The 20,399-nt window shown below is 34.9% G+C and overlaps 2 protein-coding genes across 11 annotated transcripts in view; one reads left to right on the forward strand and one right to left on the reverse strand.

The window, feature by feature from the left end:
• Positions 1-20,399, forward strand: part of LOC139969995 (uncharacterized) — a 958,452-nt gene that overhangs the window by 587,232 nt on the left and 350,821 nt on the right. The window lies entirely within an intron of this gene.
• LOC139969970 (uncharacterized) overlaps positions 1-20,399 on the reverse strand; it is a 395,025-nt gene that overhangs the window by 312,976 nt on the left and 61,650 nt on the right. Inside the window, exon 12 of one of the 6 annotated variants that reach the window (XM_071975450.1) lies at positions 12,116-19,934. The exons of the other annotated variants lie outside the window; for them this stretch is intronic. The gene's annotated coding sequence lies outside the window, so the exon portion shown is untranslated. Of the gene's footprint in view, positions 1-12,115; positions 19,935-20,399 lie in introns of those variants that run through there. 6 annotated transcript variants of the gene reach the window in all.

Genomic DNA, 20,399 nt, shown 5'->3' on the forward strand with positions numbered 1-20,399 from the left:
AAAATTTATCCTGGAAGCAACATACTAATGATCAATGTCATCGTTGCCGATGTGTGTTATTTCCTTAGCGTGGTTAAAGGGAAATTTGCGATTGGTCGAAGTCGGACAAAGAGCAATGCTGCCCTCGCCAAATGGTGTTTAGGTGGTTAGGGTGTGACTTTTTATACCCACCTCCTTGCTTCGCATACTTACGTAATCGATGAATACTTACGTATTATGTGAATGTTACGTAGTTACATGCTTCATTCCTCTCATGGTGCAGGGTGGCGTCGCATGTGCTCTCATAGTGAAATCCTAAGTAATATGTTTTCTATATATGTTTTATAAAGGCATTAAAGGGGTAGATATCCTAATTGTATACTTCTTTAATATCGCATTCTTGAGATTTGCTTTTAATGTGATTTTGCTATATGCTTTGTACCATCTTTGTTGCCTTTTCGTGTATTTATTGCGTTGCTTATTTGTAAGAGTATCTCGAGTTAAAGTATCATCTTCGTGGAGTATCTCTCGAGAGGTTATTATTTTTATTGGTATTCTATGATTCTCCAGAAAGCCGCCGTAAACCCCCAATAGCCGCAGTAAATCCCTGAATGCCTCTGTATGTCGCAGTTTGTCGTGCGGCTAGTTTTGCCCGTCAGCGATGGTAAGTTGAGCGTTATTATTATTAAGGAGGTAATTGTTGTTAATCTTGTTGTTAAAAGAGGAAACCTTATTCTGTATTATGTTATTATTGATTTGTACAAATTCATGTGTTTGGTTTACCAATGTTTGTATATTAATGTTTAGATATTTTTACTTTATGGTTTTCACCGTGGTCCTTTTGAACCACGTGTGCAAACTAAACGGGTAAAACACCTCCGACTACGTTGTTCAGCAATCATTGAGCGTTGTCTCGGTGACAATCTATGTAAACGTTTTATTAAGTACATTGGTACTGTCTTGTATATGAGAAACACTATGCCAAATGAAATAGCAATTTAAATTCACTCTCCTTGTATCTATTCTTAACAATCGTAGTTTGTGGTACGGCCTGTAGGGTCTTATACCACGTTCTGAAATCCTCTAGAAAATTTGCGGAATAGATTGATCAAATTATTTATAATGAAACCTACCCCCCCCCCCCACCCGCATCCCACGCCTATATAAAATGTATCAATCGGGCGGTACCATCCTCCGTTAAAGCAAAGCAAAACAAATGTAACATGTCACAACAATTACATCAGGAATTTATACATTAGACAAGATTATAACTCGTAGCGGACATATGATTATGGTCACACACACACATCTCTTAGTGAGACCGAGGTATATACTATAATGTGTAATATACATGACTTGGTCAGAACCTGACACCAGCGAAGTAAATAACAACTGAATGGGCAATTGCTCTCCCAGTAAATCCTTGTGCCCGCCCTATTAAATATGTTGCTCACAATCTTCATTTTCTTACCAGAGATATGCATAAGAACAACCATACCATCTGGGGCCTATATCAAGTAGATTAATTACTCTAAGCCACTATATCAATGTACAACTTGTTCTTACATATTTCATTATCGGTTAGTTTTTCGACATACTAAGTCGAAATGTTAACAGTTTATCCATGTGGTCCTTTCTTTACCCCCGTATTATCTAATACCAATATAATCAAGAAACGTTGATATTCTGAGATAACTTAGTTGAACTGATGAGGTATTAAGGAAATATTATGAGGAATAAGTCGAATTATGAAATACAACACCAATATGTTAAGATAATAAGTCGAAATACTTTATTTAATCTTCCCATCTTAGTGTCGAAAGTTAGAGAAAATAGGCGAACATTTTAAATATAGTAGTGAAAGTTTGAGATTTAAAAAAATGCAAATTGGATATTAAAAGTGAAAAGATGGACCTGTTATTTCGAAATTTCCACTTCTTAAGTACCACAATCCTAACATTTTTAAAAGAGTTTAAGACAATTTCCAGGAAAGATATAATTTTTTATGAAAATATATTCAATTTGGAACAGTTGTTGAAATTTCCAGGTAAGCAGCGAATTAGAAAATGACATTTAGTGTGAGCATTGGCAAATTATAATATAGTGTCATAAGTAATGATTCAAGACATTACGTAACAGATACGTTTTATAAAAGTTAAGGCCATTATGTATAATTATGGTAAGGAAATAAAGCACAATACAAGTAAAATAGGCTCTCATATAATTATAGAGTGTATGTGATATATACAGATTAAAAACAAATTGACATCATTGTGTATTAGTTAACATTGTTATATTTTATTGATTGTGATTTTAACCAATTGACGTCCATGAGAAAGATGGTCGTACATACTGCTGACGTATAGTGATTGATGAATGACGACAATGGAAGTTGAATTGTTTCTTGACAATGTGAAGTTATCAGAGCAAACGAATTCATAATTTGTAATACTTTAAATATTGTTTACACTTTTTTGGAGTGCTTCTTATATTTTCCTTTTCTGTATTTTTTGTGATGTTTCATTTAAAGTCTGTATAAATAAATTTGATAATTTTCGACACTATTTGAATAAGTTTCAATTTAAGCGTGACAAATATGTACTTTACTGCAAACATGTTATTTGAGGCTATAAAATCTTTTTCTGCCCGTTACTGTAAGTGTTGTGTTGCATTCGAAGAACTGACATAATTGGCTCCGTGTTAGATTGTATAATCCAGTCACTTGTATTGATGACGTCAGCTGTTTAAACTGTCATTTCTCAAAACTAAATCTTTAATATGTTATAAAAATAAAACTTAGACTGACGGCAGTGGTATTTTAGTGGTTTACAACATTTACAGTTTAGATAGAAAAAGATATAATTGAAACAGCGACCACTATTAAGAATATCCCACACTATAGGCGTAATAAGACACAGGTAACATACATATTTATAGCGTTGACAAGTATACGCTAACAGCGGCACGAACTTTATGGATAGGGGGAGGGGTGCATTTGACTTGACGGTAAAAACAAATTTCTCAAAGTTGAAACTATGGAAAGAAGGAGGGCTCTTATGGAGCACTTCTTTCCTCGACGCCTATGCCCACCATTGCACCCACCCCCTCTCCACCCCACTAGCTTCCATACATGTAATTATATCATTTCAAATTCACTTAATGAAAACTTTTAACAACTGTATTTGGGTTTGTAAGTAAGGTTTAACAACACTTTTACAACTAAAGATAAAATTATTTCCTCGGGTGTTTATTACAGCCAAAGCTTACAACCAGTTGGCTGCTCTTAAATAGAGTTTCGAAGCGTTTAGTCCAACACAGATAAATATGGGTCCCACAAAGTTAACAGTAATACATTATTGTGCGAACTCTTGTATGTATGTATGCATGTATGTATGTATGTAATTTAGATCCTCCTGCAAGCAGGAACTCGCGAAGAAGCGGTCATCATTGGCTTATCAAAGCCGCAAGCTAAACCGAAGTCAGTCTCTTAGATTCATATTTAACGTCCATGTTTATGAATTGTCAGTTGTCAACAACTCTGTAACTGTACGACATACATTAATCTTGGAGTACTCTTAAACTCTCTGTCTAAATTTCGTCCTTTCCGGAGTGATTTAAGTAGATTGCAGTATCATATATATTAGGGTATGTAGGTACTGTACGCTGTTGTACTTGTAAAGGAGTTGCACATTTACCAATTAACGGATTGTGATAAATTCAACACAAACTGCTGCATTTAGGAAGAATCGTTACTGGTAACGTGTATTTAATTTCTGTCTAAATCTCCGTAAGTTAAAAATGTACATTGATTGTTTTTGCAATGTAAATTATGTTTTTCTTTCTTCTTTCAATAACAATATTAAATGCATATCGTGAATCGTTGCGTCCATTGTGATACTACGGTCAAGTGTCTTACTGTACGATTACGTTACATTTTTTTCTCAGTAACATTTGATCGCATATCCTCGAAGCTTTAAAATAACAGCCAACACTGTACAGCATGTCTATATAAAATAGGATGGAGCGGGGGGGGGGGGGGTCACTGTAATGCGTCAATCACCTCCTCTGTTCAAACACTAATCTGTTAATTGAATGATATTTTTCGTATAAAAGACTATGTTAATAAAATAAAATCCAACATAGCTTCATTGCAAAACTACGCACTCATCAGCGGATGGAATCATATCACCTTTGTTTGACAATGTTTGTGGCAAATGCGCCTACGTCAGTTCGTTAGTGTTTATCATGAAACCATAAATAACACATCTAATTAGCTTTTACATCTACGGAGTATTTAGGAACTTCGTTTTGCACAGTGTTGGCTGTAATAAACACCCGAGGAAAAAGCTTTATCTTTAGTAGTAACAGTAGTAATAGTGTCGTTAAACTTTACTTACAACCAATATAGGTCTATTAGACAATACCATGTACCAATCCACAATTAATCCTACGCTATTTGGGATGAGAATTGAAAAGCTCAAAAAGTAACACTTTCTTTCAAGTATGAAGCTTGTAGTCAATGACTGTTTTTAAGTAATTTAGTTAACGAGTGTACTTTCATAATAAGGAGGTCAATGGGACAGTGGGTTTGACAAACATTCTATAGTGACGCGAATTTATCAAGAAATATCCAAAGATAAACAAAAATCGTAAAAACTTCATCCAGGATAGAAGAATTCGGAAGCGAAGACTATAAAGTATGCAGATAATATGACGTCACACTGATATCATTGATAGCTATACAATCCTCTTCCACCAGCAGTCACGTTCTCCCTAAATCTCTGACCGTCTTTAGTCTTATTGATGAGCTCGCAATGGCCGTCATTATATTGAGTAACGTGAGAGAAATATACCCGAAGGTACCAGCGAGAAGACTTTGAACGAACTTTCAGCAGATTTACATCGCTGTGAAAATACGGCCGACATACCTATGCACCACGAGCTTAATTTTTAACGATAATAATGTCATGATTAAAAAGGAAAATGAAATAAATTAAACTTAACAGGAAGTAATCATTTTAATTGCTGTCATCATCAAAATGGAAATAACGTTCGACATTCACCATTGTCAACTAAATTCAGTGGTTACTAGCATATGTAAGTCTATACTGGAATACGGTAACTCAGCGACTCTTAGATCTGTATGTTCTGTTATATATAGATAACGATGATAGAAATCTCTCTGATATCAATTTGCGGAATAGTTTGATATTTCAATTACATCATATTATCGATGGTTCGATCATATTTTACCAGAATGTCAAATTATTTTGAAGTAACATGAGCAAACATGAGAATGTCTTCAATTCGCGTTTGCATTAATGTTTTTTGTTTAATCCCAGTAAATTAATTAAAATATTTCATAAATTATTTGATTATGGTACTAAAAAATATAAACTTTGGAATATCCATTTTCACCATGACAGCAATTTGTATTCAAATGGTGTTATAATCAATTCTGATAATTAAATGTAAGTTTAAAGGTTGGTCAAGAAATTTTGAAGAGAAAAAGGAAAAGCAGTAAAGGTAAAGACCACAGTGGTGCTTTAAACAATTCAAATGAAAATGAACGTCATAAAAATAATTGTGCTTGACTGGACATTAAACTTTCAAGGAGAAATGTTGTTATTAATATTGTTATTAGTAAAGAAATTAATTACACTGAGATTTTAATGGAAGGTACTACAACGCCGTTGAATTACGCAAAACAATGAACGGCGAATAATTGATGCATTAGTGCGACAGTTCGTTTGATACTCAGTTTAAATCGTTTGTAATATCAAGTTAGGTTTGGCTCTGATTTAGTTTCCAAGAAACGATTTCCTTACCCTGGAAAGGATGACTAATTAAATTACGAAAATGTATCAGTCACATGTGAGGTTTTTTTTCTGGTTTCTGTGTATTCAACACAAATGATAGAAAATGACTGCACTGAATAATTCCGCCTCTATGAATTAAGTGAAGGACTATTGTCTAACAAACATTTTCATTGGAATGTGTACTCACATGGGATGACGGGAGTTCAACGGGACAATACTTTGACATCCAATATCTGTTGATCTCCAAGAAGTTTCGGAAAGTCAGGGAGTTAAAAGGACGTACACACTTTACCACCTGATAAGGATTATCGTTATGCTATACAGTTTAAAGTGTATCCAGGTATAAAACTAGAGTAGTCCTCTCGAAAAATTAAATCCTCCTTAATAAGGGATACATTTCTCACCCCTCGAAAACTATTGATCCTGAATTCATGGTACATCACTTTATTTATTTTTTTTGATTACGAAATCATTGCGAAATATTCACAAGGTAAAATCCTGGGTTATTGATCTAACGAGAATAATTTGCAAAAACATTTCCATGGACGTAGAGCACGATGAGAAGGTTGCTGTGTCTTTTATAATTGATGTTTTGAAGTAAATATTATTTAACCAAATGGTTACACTATCACCAGCAGTCCCCGTACGTTCAATTGCTTGTTGGATTTGATGCACGAGCAACGAGCCTATTCAACTATCATTAATACTATAATGTATGACTATATACATAACACATGTGCCTGGAATGTTTACAAAGCCATCTTCCATTCCTTTTCATTCATTTCTTCTTCGGAACAAAGAATGGGAGTTTACGCATATTGTTATGCTAATCTTACCGAATGTTTCCTCGCATGTCGAAAGTGTTCCTGGAACACGTGTACGACAAAGCAAAATACCCACTCATTATATATTCCAGTTTTACCCTGTCGGAAAAAAAGTTGGATTATCGGTCGATGCAAGTCTTGTTTTGAACCAGTACTTCAGGTTATTCAAGTGAAAATGAAAGCTTATCGGCAATAACATTGGATATTGGGTTACAAATCAGACCGATAATCCGCTTAATTATCGGAGTTTATCATTGTTAAGGTTTTTCGACCGAATAAATCAGATTTATAGGCCGATTAACCTGGATAATCGTTTGTATTCATATAGGGCTACGCCAAATATACATAACGAGCAATATCTCTATCGTCGTGCAGGCATTAAATTATGTACATAAACACAAGTTTGTCTTTTTACTCCTATGGCATGACTATATCATTCAAACTGATTTATTAGCTATAAGTACATTTAGCCTGTAAATGTATAGTTGTATTCACAACCTAAGCGAAACCAAATCGGTTATAAAAACGACCACAATCTTCCCCTGATAAATGAACAAAGCTTTTACAGTAGTAAGCTGTACATTACTCTGGTTCCACCTATGTTTCTCTTGATGTTTATATCTATGTCATTATGTTCTTTGAATATTCATTCTTGTGAACATCAACAACTAACTTACGTCAGAGCGGCACTTCCAATCTCAAATATTTAGGTTGATTTTTAGGGAATCTGTTATTTACTTCAGGAATACCGTAGCAAATTTTTTAGGTGAAATTGTTATGCTTAATTAAAAAAAACCCAGTAACTTAAAAAGTTTGAATGTTTCCAGTTCATCTTTAGTTCTTCGAAGGATTAAATCTAGATTAAAAAAAACTATCTAGGTGACGACAAGTTGCAAGCTTCACTTTCTTTATTGGTAACTCTCATATTTGAATTTGGTAAGGCAATGTTCATGGTAAAATATTGAATCACATGTGACCTCAGTAGAACCTAAGTAGTGTAACTTATCCACCCCAAACTCCCCCCCCCCCATCCACGGCCCCAGTGCAGTCTTGTCTATAATATATGTGATGATGCATATCTTATACGCACCAACAATTGATCGTGACGTCACATATGCTTATGTGTCCAGATTTTCAGCCACCGCCTTCCCTTTCGTATTTTCAACTTTGATGTGTGTTCTTTTGTATTGTTTACTAATATAATGATTACTATCAGTACGTTGACTAATTAAACACCTTAAACAAGGAGCAATCATTACCTCATCAGTGAACTTTGCATCAATCTGATAATACCGCTCATTAGGATGAATTGCCACAATATGTCAGCTTGCTGTATACCACAAACAGCGGTGTTAACGAGACAATATATCTCTTTTACTGCAAGACCACAAAATCACACCATGAAGTATGAAAGAAGTCATTTTTATCTCAATACATTACATGTATGGAGATATTGTAACAGTAAGTGGGACTCTCTCTTCTCTTAAAAAATCATCAGCGTTTTCATACAAAGTTCTTTTTCTCTGGAATTTCCAGAGAAAGCATATATCATATAGGCCAACAAAAGTAATTATTTTTTATTCGAGAATTTTATCTCATTCTATGACTTTTTCACCGATTTATGTCCGAATCGGGCCAATTCGGCCCCAAAAACCGTTTTGGCGAGCCATTTTTGCACACGCTCCAAAACTTGTGTTATTGCGCAATCGTTAAACACTTCGCAAAAGCGGTGAAATGCATTGTGGGAGCTAAGCCCATCACTATTTTTTAGTACACTGCGGCTTGGATATCGTCTGAAAATCCGTTTTAATACATATTCATAAAGCAGCAATCGAGTTGTTTCAAGTAAAACATTGAACTAAAGAAGTTGAATATTCATTAAATATCTGTTTGCGACGATGTCGGAATCACAATGTGGATGAAATTCGGATTTTTTTTTGCCTCGGCATGAAAAAATAAAAACGAAACGTAAGTAAAATCCTTTCATCTTTCGAATTGCACAATTTCCGTTTTCAAGAAAGTACCACCTCCATCGTCCGGACGATTGTTTAAAACAAGTTAAACAAAGATTTGAGGCTAAATTCGGAGTTTTTCCAGCATTCTGGGTTGAATTAAAATGACATTTTTAAGGTTGCACTTGTGAACGGGCATCAACGTATCCTATCGTGGTTAATTGCATATGTACATGTATATGCACGTTACCATAGTGTGTAGCCTAGGGTTGTAGTTTTAAGTATTCTATAGTGCAGTGTATTCATATTACGGGACCGTGTGTTCATGAATTATGAATATGATGTTTGCCATCAAGACATTGTTTACGAATACAATGTCGTTGCCTTTAATTTGGGAGGACTTAGCAGTAGGGTAGTGATAGTACAACTACATAATACTAAGCCTATGCTGGTATTATTAGTTTACTACTGACTAGAACTGTCACTGGTGGTTTTCAGCACTGGCAATACCTTCATGCCCAGTACATATAATAGTTTCATGGTGGGCTCATAATTGACGCACTTAAGGATTGGATTGACGATGTCTGTCAACATAAAATCAAAATCACTCAACTGCATGCACTTTTCATATGTGTAGTTCCTCAGAAATGTAATGATCTCAAGATATTTATTGTTCGTACAATTGAGAAGAATTTGACCTCAAAATGGATAAGTGTGCACTGAATTTTCGAACACTGTTTGCAACGCATTTTGGCAGTATTCTTTTGTTTATGAATTCATATAGCAGTTATTTTTTTTTTTTTTTTTTTGGGGGTGGGGTTGGTTGTGCATGTGCCTATTTCACTTTGTTTCGAAGTTCTTCAACCTGTAATGTTGTATGTGTCTGTCATTTTCAGAGAGAAAATGCATTTACAAGTTCCACTACAACGTGTTACCTTCGTTATTGCTGTTCTCTTCGACCACATATATTAGCCTATTACACCACACTAAGTCAACGGGAAATCTGCCTAACCGTAGGTTTGCATTTTTTTTTTAAATCACACTTTGCGTAGGATTCGGGTAATAAATTAGCAACCGGGTAGTATTGCGTCGGGCAGGTACCCGGATAACATGTGCAAACACTAGTTGGGCTTGTTGCATTTAATAGCAATGTTAAGTCATTCGTCATGTGACTTTATATATTGTCTCCTATTATCCAACGTTCTGTTTTTATTTTTGTTTTCTCTCATTTTCAGGACTCTTTCTGCATCTGCAGGTTGGATTCTCCTATGTGGGCACTTGGGATATTGTAACTTTTTGGACTTCTTAGTTCTTAATTTAATTCAGTACTTTTCACTCCATTTCATTCATTGCCTTGATTCAATAAACTTTGATTAACCTTGAAAAAACACATTCCTGTTATATTATTTTGCACTAAATCGTACATTCATATTCACCAGTGTGAAGAAAACTTAACAAGAAGTTACTACATAAGATGTACATTTCACGTATCCAAATATACTTTTCAATTCATCACGAAGATGAGCTGATTGATCTCTAGGAACCTGATACATCATAAACTATATGACCAAAAAGTCCAACAGAGACTGACCCAAGATGAAGGATATCACATAAAAAAAGTTCTTAAATATTCTATGACATTAATAAACCTTGCAACGCCGTTCTCTGGACAAACAGGCAATGGGCGCTAAAGGCAACACTCGCAGGATGAAATGTAACCTGCAGAGACTTTTCGTTGCAAAGCAGCATAAATGCAAGTTCTGTATTTGTAGTACCATGAATTGATATTGATAATTGTAGAGACAGAGCAAAGATATGAAACTAGGAATTGAAATTAGAACTTCCAGTATTGAGATACTGCGTCATTGATGGTCTTGTTATTGCCAGACATCAATATAGGTCAGGCGCGGCGGGACGGGAAAATTATTGGGTGGCTAATGTGTGGAGACTATCTAAGCGGAGCGCCACCATCGGTTGGCGCGGAGCGAACAAGAAAATCCCAGATGGCCGGAAACGGCACTTCCCGATTGTTTTATGCTGAGAATACCTAGCCCTAAAATATGGGTCTCAAGCCTGCAATTTCTCAGATTGCACGTAAAAATCTGTAAAAACATTGTAATTTGTATATTCGATGGTGTTTTAAGAGAGTAGCTTTTACTCGTAGTGTACTCGCAAAGAAGTTTTTGAGTGTAGTAAATTACTACTTGCAATTAAATGCAATAATTAAATAAATGTCATAAGAAAAAACAGAAAGCATTTCTTAATGTCAACAAATGGGTAACAAGTATGCATTGAAAAATGGGCAGATGCACGTTTCGGAGCCATGGTAAATATTTGGGGGGCTTATCATGCATTTGCCCCCTCAACTTTTTCATTGGGGGGTTGAGCCCCCCCCCCCCCCAACCCCCCCCCCGGTTCCGCCGCCACTGATATAGGTCAATGTTTACGACCTTTAGAAACTGAGTTAAAGAGAGTGAAAGCAAGAAAGGATGGAAATCTATGTTGAAACAAGTCTATGAAGCAAACCTTCAAATTCACGACATACAGTCATAAAATAAAATAGAATAGGATATCGGCAACGATGTATTAATAAACATTCTCAGCAAATTTACACTTTCGTTTGCGTTTTAGGGTACAGTTTAAGAAAAACCCTGCAGAAGGGCGTGACAAAGTGTTACCTAACAAAGGCCTCCAAAAAATGTTAGCATATATTGATGAGCATTATGACGTTGTCAATAAATAGAAACAGACATACGTGGTATCCAGTGCAGCTGAGGACGAACGGGGAATAGAGAGGACATTGTACTGGAGAAATGATTTCAGTAAGTATATAGTGGCCAGGGGTATCGGTATAATTGATATACCAGTTTATTAACATAATTATTACATAATGAAATTCAATGAGAAAGTTCATATCGATTTAAGGTTAATATAATGAAGGGAACCCACAAGGAACACCCGCTCCCCCCTCTCCCCCCTCCCGGCCTCGTGCGTGCACAGACGTCAATGATCAACACAATAGATGTTGACATGGAGAGATCTTCGTATGTGGACGAGGAGGGATTTTTTTTTCTTTAAGAACAAAAACAAGGGAAATTTAAAACCTTTAAAAATCCTGCCTGGAGATGATTAAGATATTGCCCAAAATACGCTATAAAATCAGATACTGGTCACCAGATGCCACATTGAGCAATATACTTTACGGTTATTGGATTTCGTACTCTTGAATATTTGAAATCATATGAAATAAGTTGGAAGTTTAAAATCTTTCAAAAAGCACTTGTTTCTAGAAAATGTTGGGATGAACTTGAAGAGAAAGTTTAAATTTAAGGCACACATAGCGACAACAACACTTTTGTTAGGAGAATTTCTTAATCGAACCGCAACTATACTAGCCTCACCTGTTTTGAGATTTACTGTGTAGCCGTAACATTCTGTGTGACTTTGACGCAGGACAGAACAGAGTAAAAGGTTGATATTACAAGTTAGTACATAGACTATATGTTACACAGAGATAACACTGTTGACAATATTTCTCCGATTAGTTTTCTTTTATTGCTTCCATTGACATTACAATATCAATAATTTCATCATTAGATTCTACGATATGGACTTATGATATAGTAACAGATAAACGGGATGAATCGGTAATTGTATCACAATGAGAGCCATGATCGCCTCCAAGGGAACAAGTCTGTTTGGTTGTAAAAATTGTATATGTGTACAAGCATACAGAAATACGGAAGATACCAAGAACAATTACAAATAAAGGGATAATTATTACCTTGGAAATATGTAATGTCATAAACAGATACCGCAACGCAGTGATTTCTTCCATATTTATATTTAAATCTGTGTCTGTAGTAATGTAAATATATTCAGTTTGCGTGAGAGCGCTTGGGTTATATTCAGGTGCGTATCCAGGGGGGGGCGTTGGGGGCGCGCGCCCCCCGGGTAAGAAAAAGAGGAGAGGAAAAAAAGAGAAGAAAAAAAGGAAAAAAGAGGGGGAAAAGAGGAGGAGGAAGGAAGGGAAAAGAAAAAGAAGAAGGAGAGAAAATAGAGGAGGGAGTAGAATAAATATGCCAAGACACCGGGAAGAGAAAGACGAAGAGTGACATCATTACAGCGCTGATCCATATTATATACACAGGGTAGCCAGTGACGGATCGAGGATGTCGGAAGGGGCGGGCGCATCAACCTACCCCTTTCACCGACAACTCCATTTTTGACGTTTCCATTTTACCTCTCTCACTAATGTATCTATATATATACTATATATGGTCTACCATAACGCGCGTGTGTGTGTATGGACGCCTTAAACCATTGTGCTATGAAACCAACTGTGGCTGGTCGGAGTCGTCGGAGAACATGACGCATTTCGGGAAGGGGGCGACCGCCCCCCGAGCATATTTTTGTTTATGATATCGCTAGTAAATTCAAAATAGAAAATGCTTAGATGCAACTTACAAGGCAGTGGAAGTGTCATATCCAGCGATCTGGGAGGCATTTTCGGCCAAAATTTTCGCGCGCGCGTTTAACACGTTAATATCAATATCATATAAGTAAGCATCGGTTATTACCTCGCATGTCATTGTGTACCGTACGGTTCGTGGAAATTGCGCAGTATACCGCGGGATGCTAATGTAAACAACGAAATGTCTTATGTAGATGGAGAAAAAGCATGGAGGTCCAATTATGTCAAATTCTCTTTTACATTAGTAATGTCGAATTAGTCGGCCAAGCTTACAACTTTATTTTAATTATCAAGGAGATATTTTTAAACTATTCATTTCCTTTAGCTATACATCATTGCAATTTATTTTTCTTTCAGTAGGAGCCCCTGCCTCTACGCCTATGTGTGTATTGTTCGGTTGAAGGAAATATCTGCTATTTTTTCATTTCCCTCAACCAAGTTTTATAATAGCCGTTATAACAGGTTTTAATATTTCTACACCAATAAATTAGTGTGTCTGAATTTTCGAAAATTTCCTCACCAACATTCTTCATCATACTTCCCTCTTTGAGTGTAATTTTGACCGGTCTGTTAGGGGTTCAAGGAGGTTTTTCTATATTGGTTGTCCATAGATGACATTTTTTTGCAACATTATGGGTATGTTTTGAAGTGAGTTTATTCACAAGAAATGTGAATTTTCAAATTCTGAACAAATAATGGGCTGAAAACCTTGAAAAGTGGGGCTGTCGGGTATTGTGGACCGCGACATAGAATCACCTACAAAAGCAATGATCCACAGGAGATGCGATCAGGTCGAACATGATTTGTGACTGGTGAAAATCTTCAAAAAGGTTATGGATGGAAAGAAAACTTTTGGGAAATACTTGGTTCTCAGGCAAAAGTGTGCATCTGGTTGGTCATTTTCAAGCTCGAGAAGTGCCATTTCCGGTGATCTGGGGGGTATCAAAACCAGAAATTTTCTTGTGCGCTGCGCGCCAACCGATGGTGGCGCTCCGCTTAGATAGTAATTCGCGCCCCCCGGGTTAGAAAATCCTGGATACGCGCCTGATATTGGTAAACGCCATGGCTTCATAATATCCAATTTAGTTAAAACAAATGAGACAAAAACTGAATTACAATGAAGAGATCATGAATATTAATTAATCATCAATCAGCATCATTAATAAAGAATTAGCAAAATAACGATACAAGAAGAATGAAAGATATGTATGGAGAGCCGATCATTGCATTTAAGGTTCATGTTAAATATACAGAACATATCTTCGTTGCAATCATGTTAAAAGCATACGTTAATACCTCAAAGTCACGTGTTCCTGTCTTCAAAGAAACATCATTAGATATCATAATAATGGAACAAAGAACTGGATTAAAAAACAAAATATGTCATTTTTATTCATTTATGTCTAAGACAATGTTTTAGTATGATTTTGAATAACACAATCAATGATATAACGGAAGACAGTCAGTCTTTGTTATCATGATAACATTTAACAATATTCTTCTCATACTCACTGTATTACGCGTGAGTATTATCAAAGATTAATTCATAAAATAGATATAGGAGGAACGAAATAAAGCAACTAAATCTTGAAAGAAAGTAAAATTAACAAATAGATGAAGTAGAATGCAATTTAACAATTAATGACTAAATATAACAATAATTAGAGCAAGTATTAGATATAGTCTTAATATTGTTATAAATCGAAGGAAAATATCTCAATATAAAGAAATAAAAAAGATTTGAAAAAAAAAAAACGAAATCAGTAGACTCATTTATAAAGCGCATTGAAATAACAATGAAAGAATTAAATGAAGAGTATATACAGAGCCGATCTAAGTACTTAAGAATTACTTGATATACACATAATATTATCAGCTTCACTACGACATAATTATGTAATGCTAAAGCAATAACTGTTTAACGTTCTGCTTATATACCTTATAAAACAAGGCTTTATATGAAGCAATTAATAAAGGCAAATTGTAATATTACAAAACTTATCCAAATCTACGAATCTTGTATCGAAACGGTATCTCCAAGTTCAAATGTATTTTTTCTCAAATGCGTAAAGTGACCTAAAGTGTCTTGGTCGTCGATAGCTTACCTATCATGTAATATTAAAATGATCGATAATTTACCAATCACATAATATTAAAATGATCGATAGCTTACCTATCATGTAATATTAACACGATCGAAAGCTAACCTGTCACATAATATTAAAATGATCGATAGCTTACCAATCACATAATATTAAAATGATCGATAGCTTACCCATCATGTAATATTAAAATGATCGATAGCTTACCTATCACATACTATTCAAATGATCGATAGCTTACCTATCACATAATATTAAAATGATCGTTGGGTTTGATTCTCCTGTAGTCTCACAAACAAATAGAAACTTTAAAAGATGCAGTAAAATAAAAACTTGAAAGCAATAATAAACACGAAAAATGAAACACAGAGAGAGTTCTATTGTCTTTAATGTTTACTTAATGTACAGAAAATTATCAGCGTTATTAACTTATTCAATCTTGATATATTGTGTAAACTCACGTGATCGTATTGTCTTAACACACAAGGCTGTATTTTAGGCCTATAATAACAACGGAAAGTAAACAAAGACAATAACATATTAACAAGAGTCCAACGGTCACTATGGTTACTTGATTAATGGAATATCAAAGTGTTTTACGTCATCACCCAATACGGTATTATAATATTTATGCCCACATGTACCAGCTATACCAACAACTGTATTCCAAGTTTGGATACAACCTAATGTACTTCAAGGTTGTGGAGTTATTGCAATATACAATGTTGGCTCTTCCCAAAAATTAGGCCCAATAAAACTTTGCGCTCAAATGGTCCCAAAAATATTGGGACCCACAAGTTCGGGTCACCTCATTAATATTCATAAAGTCAGCGCTTACAAATAGGGCACACCTTCTTACTGAAATACATCTACATTTAGTAAGTATGACAAATATCCATCACTCCGTTGTTTAGTTATCGCGGATCCAGGCAAGTGTCAGATAAGCACACACAGACACACAACATCATCATCGCATATAGGTTTCTTTTGCCTTCGACAAGGAATCAAAAATGAGGAGAGGGGTGTCTATTTTTCTTTGGCAAACTTGAATTATGGGTATAGCTATTATCACATACCCTAAAACAAAGTCGGGATCTTTTCCAAACCAAAGTCAAACCAAGTAAGTGAAAACATGAAAAAAAGAAAAAAATGCTGTCAGTGACATCACACTTGACATCACACCTGCTATGACATCACACCTGTCAGCTTCAAGTTCACTTTCGGTACAAACTGTTACAATCTCAGCTAAGGATATCTCCAAACGCAATGTATGAATTGGATACAAATTTCACCATGATGTTTAGTGTATGATTCTCTTTAATAAGTCACATGTAAATTTTCCTCTTGACTTTCATTTTTAAGATTATCGACGTTACAGTCAGTTTTGATTTAAAACATAACGAAAAGCGCTAACAGTAATGGGAACCTGTCTATCTCACGAATGCCTGTAGTTATGTTATCAATCTTATATTTACGACTAATTGCGCATGATCAACGCGCCCTTAACTTGACTGCAAATTTCTAAGAGATAGCGTAAATACTAAATAGAGACGTTTGTATGTTTGTTTGTCGGTGAACTATTTTGAGCGTTCATGTTATATTCTTCGTGCGCTAATGGGATCAGTTATACAAAAAATAGGATATGCCGTAAAATTGATAATAAAGTAAATTATGAAAATGCTGATTTGAAACAAACAGATCATAAATCAATCAAAACAATCATAAAGCGAAGCTTAACATAATAATATAATTATAAATGAACATAATAATAGAATAAGAAAACGAAAATAATGATAGATGACGTTATATACAGAATATACATTTGTTATTTTAAATCATATGATATGACGTCATCTTATTGTCTCCATGTTAAAAACGATAATTCATAGGAACATAAAGAAATGAAGAAACGCTGACTTAGAACAAACATATCACATATATCAATTAATATCACCTCTAAGTTCTTGTGGATCGATTTTAATGACACAATGGTATTGTAGATAACCAATGAATGTCATTTAGTCTTAACATTGACACAATTAATGTGGCTCTATTCTTGTTAGATTTAAAACATTACGTAACCGATACGTCACAGCTTAAATCAAAATGTATTAAAGGAAGAACGACGAAACCACATACAAGTGTAATCATGCACTCCTAGTTACTGAGTGTATGTGGATACAGTATGTACATATTTTAACAAAAGCATTCTAAGCATGTCTACGTAAAAAAAAAACAAGTTTAGAAATATTAACATAATTAGGCGTTTAATTGAATGTTCTGAGTAGTAATGTGTTTGTCGGGTATGCAAGAAGGGGGGGGGGGGAGTGGGGAGGAGTAGTAGGGGTCTGGGGTTGGGATGAATCATATCATTACACACAATTGGACCAATGAAGGGTGTTATACCCTGCACCGAGGAGTGCATGGAGGCTGAGAGCAGGTCACCAGCAATACATGACCAGGGACACACGAGAAGGTGGAAAAAATCTTTCTCTTCACTTACGCATGTAACGAAGACTTTGTTACAAAATGGTCAAGAAATAAAATTAGAAAAAAATACTGCACATTACCGTTTAATTCCAGTTCTACAAATTAGCGTTCTTATTGGTGTTGCAAATAACTACTATAACATCGACTTGGTCACCAATGCCATGGGTACGTCATATAACCCCTCCAACACCCCAACCCCTCCCAACACCCCCCCATTCCCGCCCCACCACATACACAAATAGTAATATAGGGATTGTGCTCTCTTTCTTCCCCTCTCAATAGTTGACATCCAAAAAATATAGTCTCCTATACTGATGACGTAGTGGTTGATGGATGACGTCATTATAGGCTTGATTGGCTCTTAGTAACTTGAATTTGGCTTGAAGAGCAAACGAATTTAAAGTTAGAAAATAAAGTATACGTGGACAGTAATGTTACTATTAAAAAGTTAGAAGTGACTTGTTGTACACTTTATAATAAAATACTAAGTAGCCTATATGATCATGTAAGATATTGAACCTTGTTTGGAGTTCTCTGTAGTATTTGGAGTAATTAACAGTTTGCAAACCTAATGTCTTGATAGGATGGAAAAGGAATCCCCTAGACACCCAATCCCCCTCTCCGAAAATGAAAAGAAAACGCTAGCACTGAAATTCAAATTCTGTATGCAACCTGTGGTTAAACTTTATTTTATATAATATTATTATTTAATAGTGGACGAGTTCTCATAATTACTCGTTCTTTCTAAGATTTACTTCTCTGTTATCGTTTCGTTTTAATTTTCATCGAATTAAATTCAAGAGACAAATAGTAAATGTGTTGGTTGTCATTTCTTCAAATTGGTTATCTATGACGTCACCAGACTATTTCAGTTGGTGTCTAAGATGAGTTCGCTGTCTCTTAATAAGAGATAGATAGTGTACAGTGAACTCATTACAAACGTTAGATACACATCAGATTAAGAAATGGTCACAGGATAACATGACAGCAATGTGACTTACAAACCTGACAAATTACATTGGTACACTTTAGCGCACAAAACTAAGTATAGTTGAACATGTAACATTTTAAAGGATGACTATAAGCACAGCATTAATGTTGTATGTTGTAGACCACTGGCTTTCAGTCAAGGTTGCGTTTATTATAACATTTTGAGACATGTTACTTTAGGCAGCTGATTTGATCAGTACAGGTAACTGGACTATATAATATAGTAAGGAGACAGTTATGTCAGTCCAAACCATAAAAGTTGAAGAAACAATAATATCCTTTTTTGGACTATAACAATTAAAGACTGAAATTCCGCCTTAAGTAATCCTTCAAAACAAATTTAAATTAAACATAACTCTTTCCAATTTCACTTATTTATTGGATAAGTATTTATTAATATTATTGAACAGCCTAATCTCTATGTGTAGACCACTGGCTTTCAGTCTAGGCTGCTTTTACTATAACATTTTGTTTCATGTTGGGACATGTTACTTTAAACAGATGAGCCCATCAGTAAAGTTAACTGGACTATATTATATAATACGGACACAGTTATGTGAGTTCTTCAAACGCAACACAAAATACAATGGGATGAGAAGGCTTTTATGGCCTCAAATAACATGTTAACATTGAAGTACAATTCTACACGGACAAATGTTGTTGAAATCATCTAACTATGCTTTGGTTTAAGAACGAAGTTACAAAACTTGATTTTGTTGAGTTATCCAATGTATAAATCACATTATTAACATGAATATTTAGGCCTGTACTAAGGGGTTGACGTCATCATCAATTTAGCATTAAAGGAGTTTTCCAGACATTTATCTTACCTAACCAGAAAAGTTGAAAAAACATTAATGACACTCCTTTTTTTTTGTACTACAACATTTAAAGACTGAAATTCCGAATAAAGTAATCCTTTAAACAAAATGTGAATTGAACAGTTATCTTTCAAATTTTACTTATTTCTTGGATATGTATTTATTAATATTATTTTACAATTTAATCTTTCTACAAGATCCATTCACAATGAATGTAAAATTTACAGTGTTTACGAAGTCACCATTCCATTGTCTTGAGAATATAGGCATTTGATGACGTCACAATCATACCGGACTAGTTCCATGTGTGAGCTCTATCTGGCGTTGTTTGTAGTATTTGGGAGATGTTAACAGTTTACAACCTAAATCTTTATTAGATCCTTTCTCACTAAAATTACTGCCATCGTTTTGAGGATTGAGTGAATGACGTCACAGTCCTGCTGATAATTGGCATCGCCAGATGGACATGCATTTTGCATTGAGCTGTAATATAAAGGTAAACTGATAAATATTAGGTTATAGTGTTATCATAATAAATTGGTCGAACAACTTACTTGTTAGTATAATAATGAGGAAGTGATACCTAAGCAACCCCCAGAAAAAGCGCCAGGAATACCATGAGCCAACAAGTAATTTAACCCACCAGCTAAAAAAAAAACACTGGAACAAGCAAACGATGTTTCTGTAAATGGAGGGAACTTATCACTCATTTCCATACATTTCATCAGGGACCAGCTTGGTTAATGAAAAATATAATAGAACCAAGTATAGTTGAAGCAAATGATATTAGTGACCATATAAAATCAGATAATCACAGATATAGGAACACATATTCTGATTATTGATGGAGATTATTTTTAATATATTAAGATTTTACAAATAAAAGTAAGTAGCAGACAATCACTGTTAACAAATACAATGTAAATACTAAGGTAGAGAGTATTCAGC

Source organism: Apostichopus japonicus, chromosome 7 (assembly GCF_037975245.1).
Source record: "Apostichopus japonicus isolate 1M-3 chromosome 7, ASM3797524v1, whole genome shotgun sequence".
Lineage (NCBI taxonomy): Eukaryota > Metazoa > Echinodermata > Holothuroidea > Aspidochirotida > Stichopodidae > Apostichopus > Apostichopus japonicus.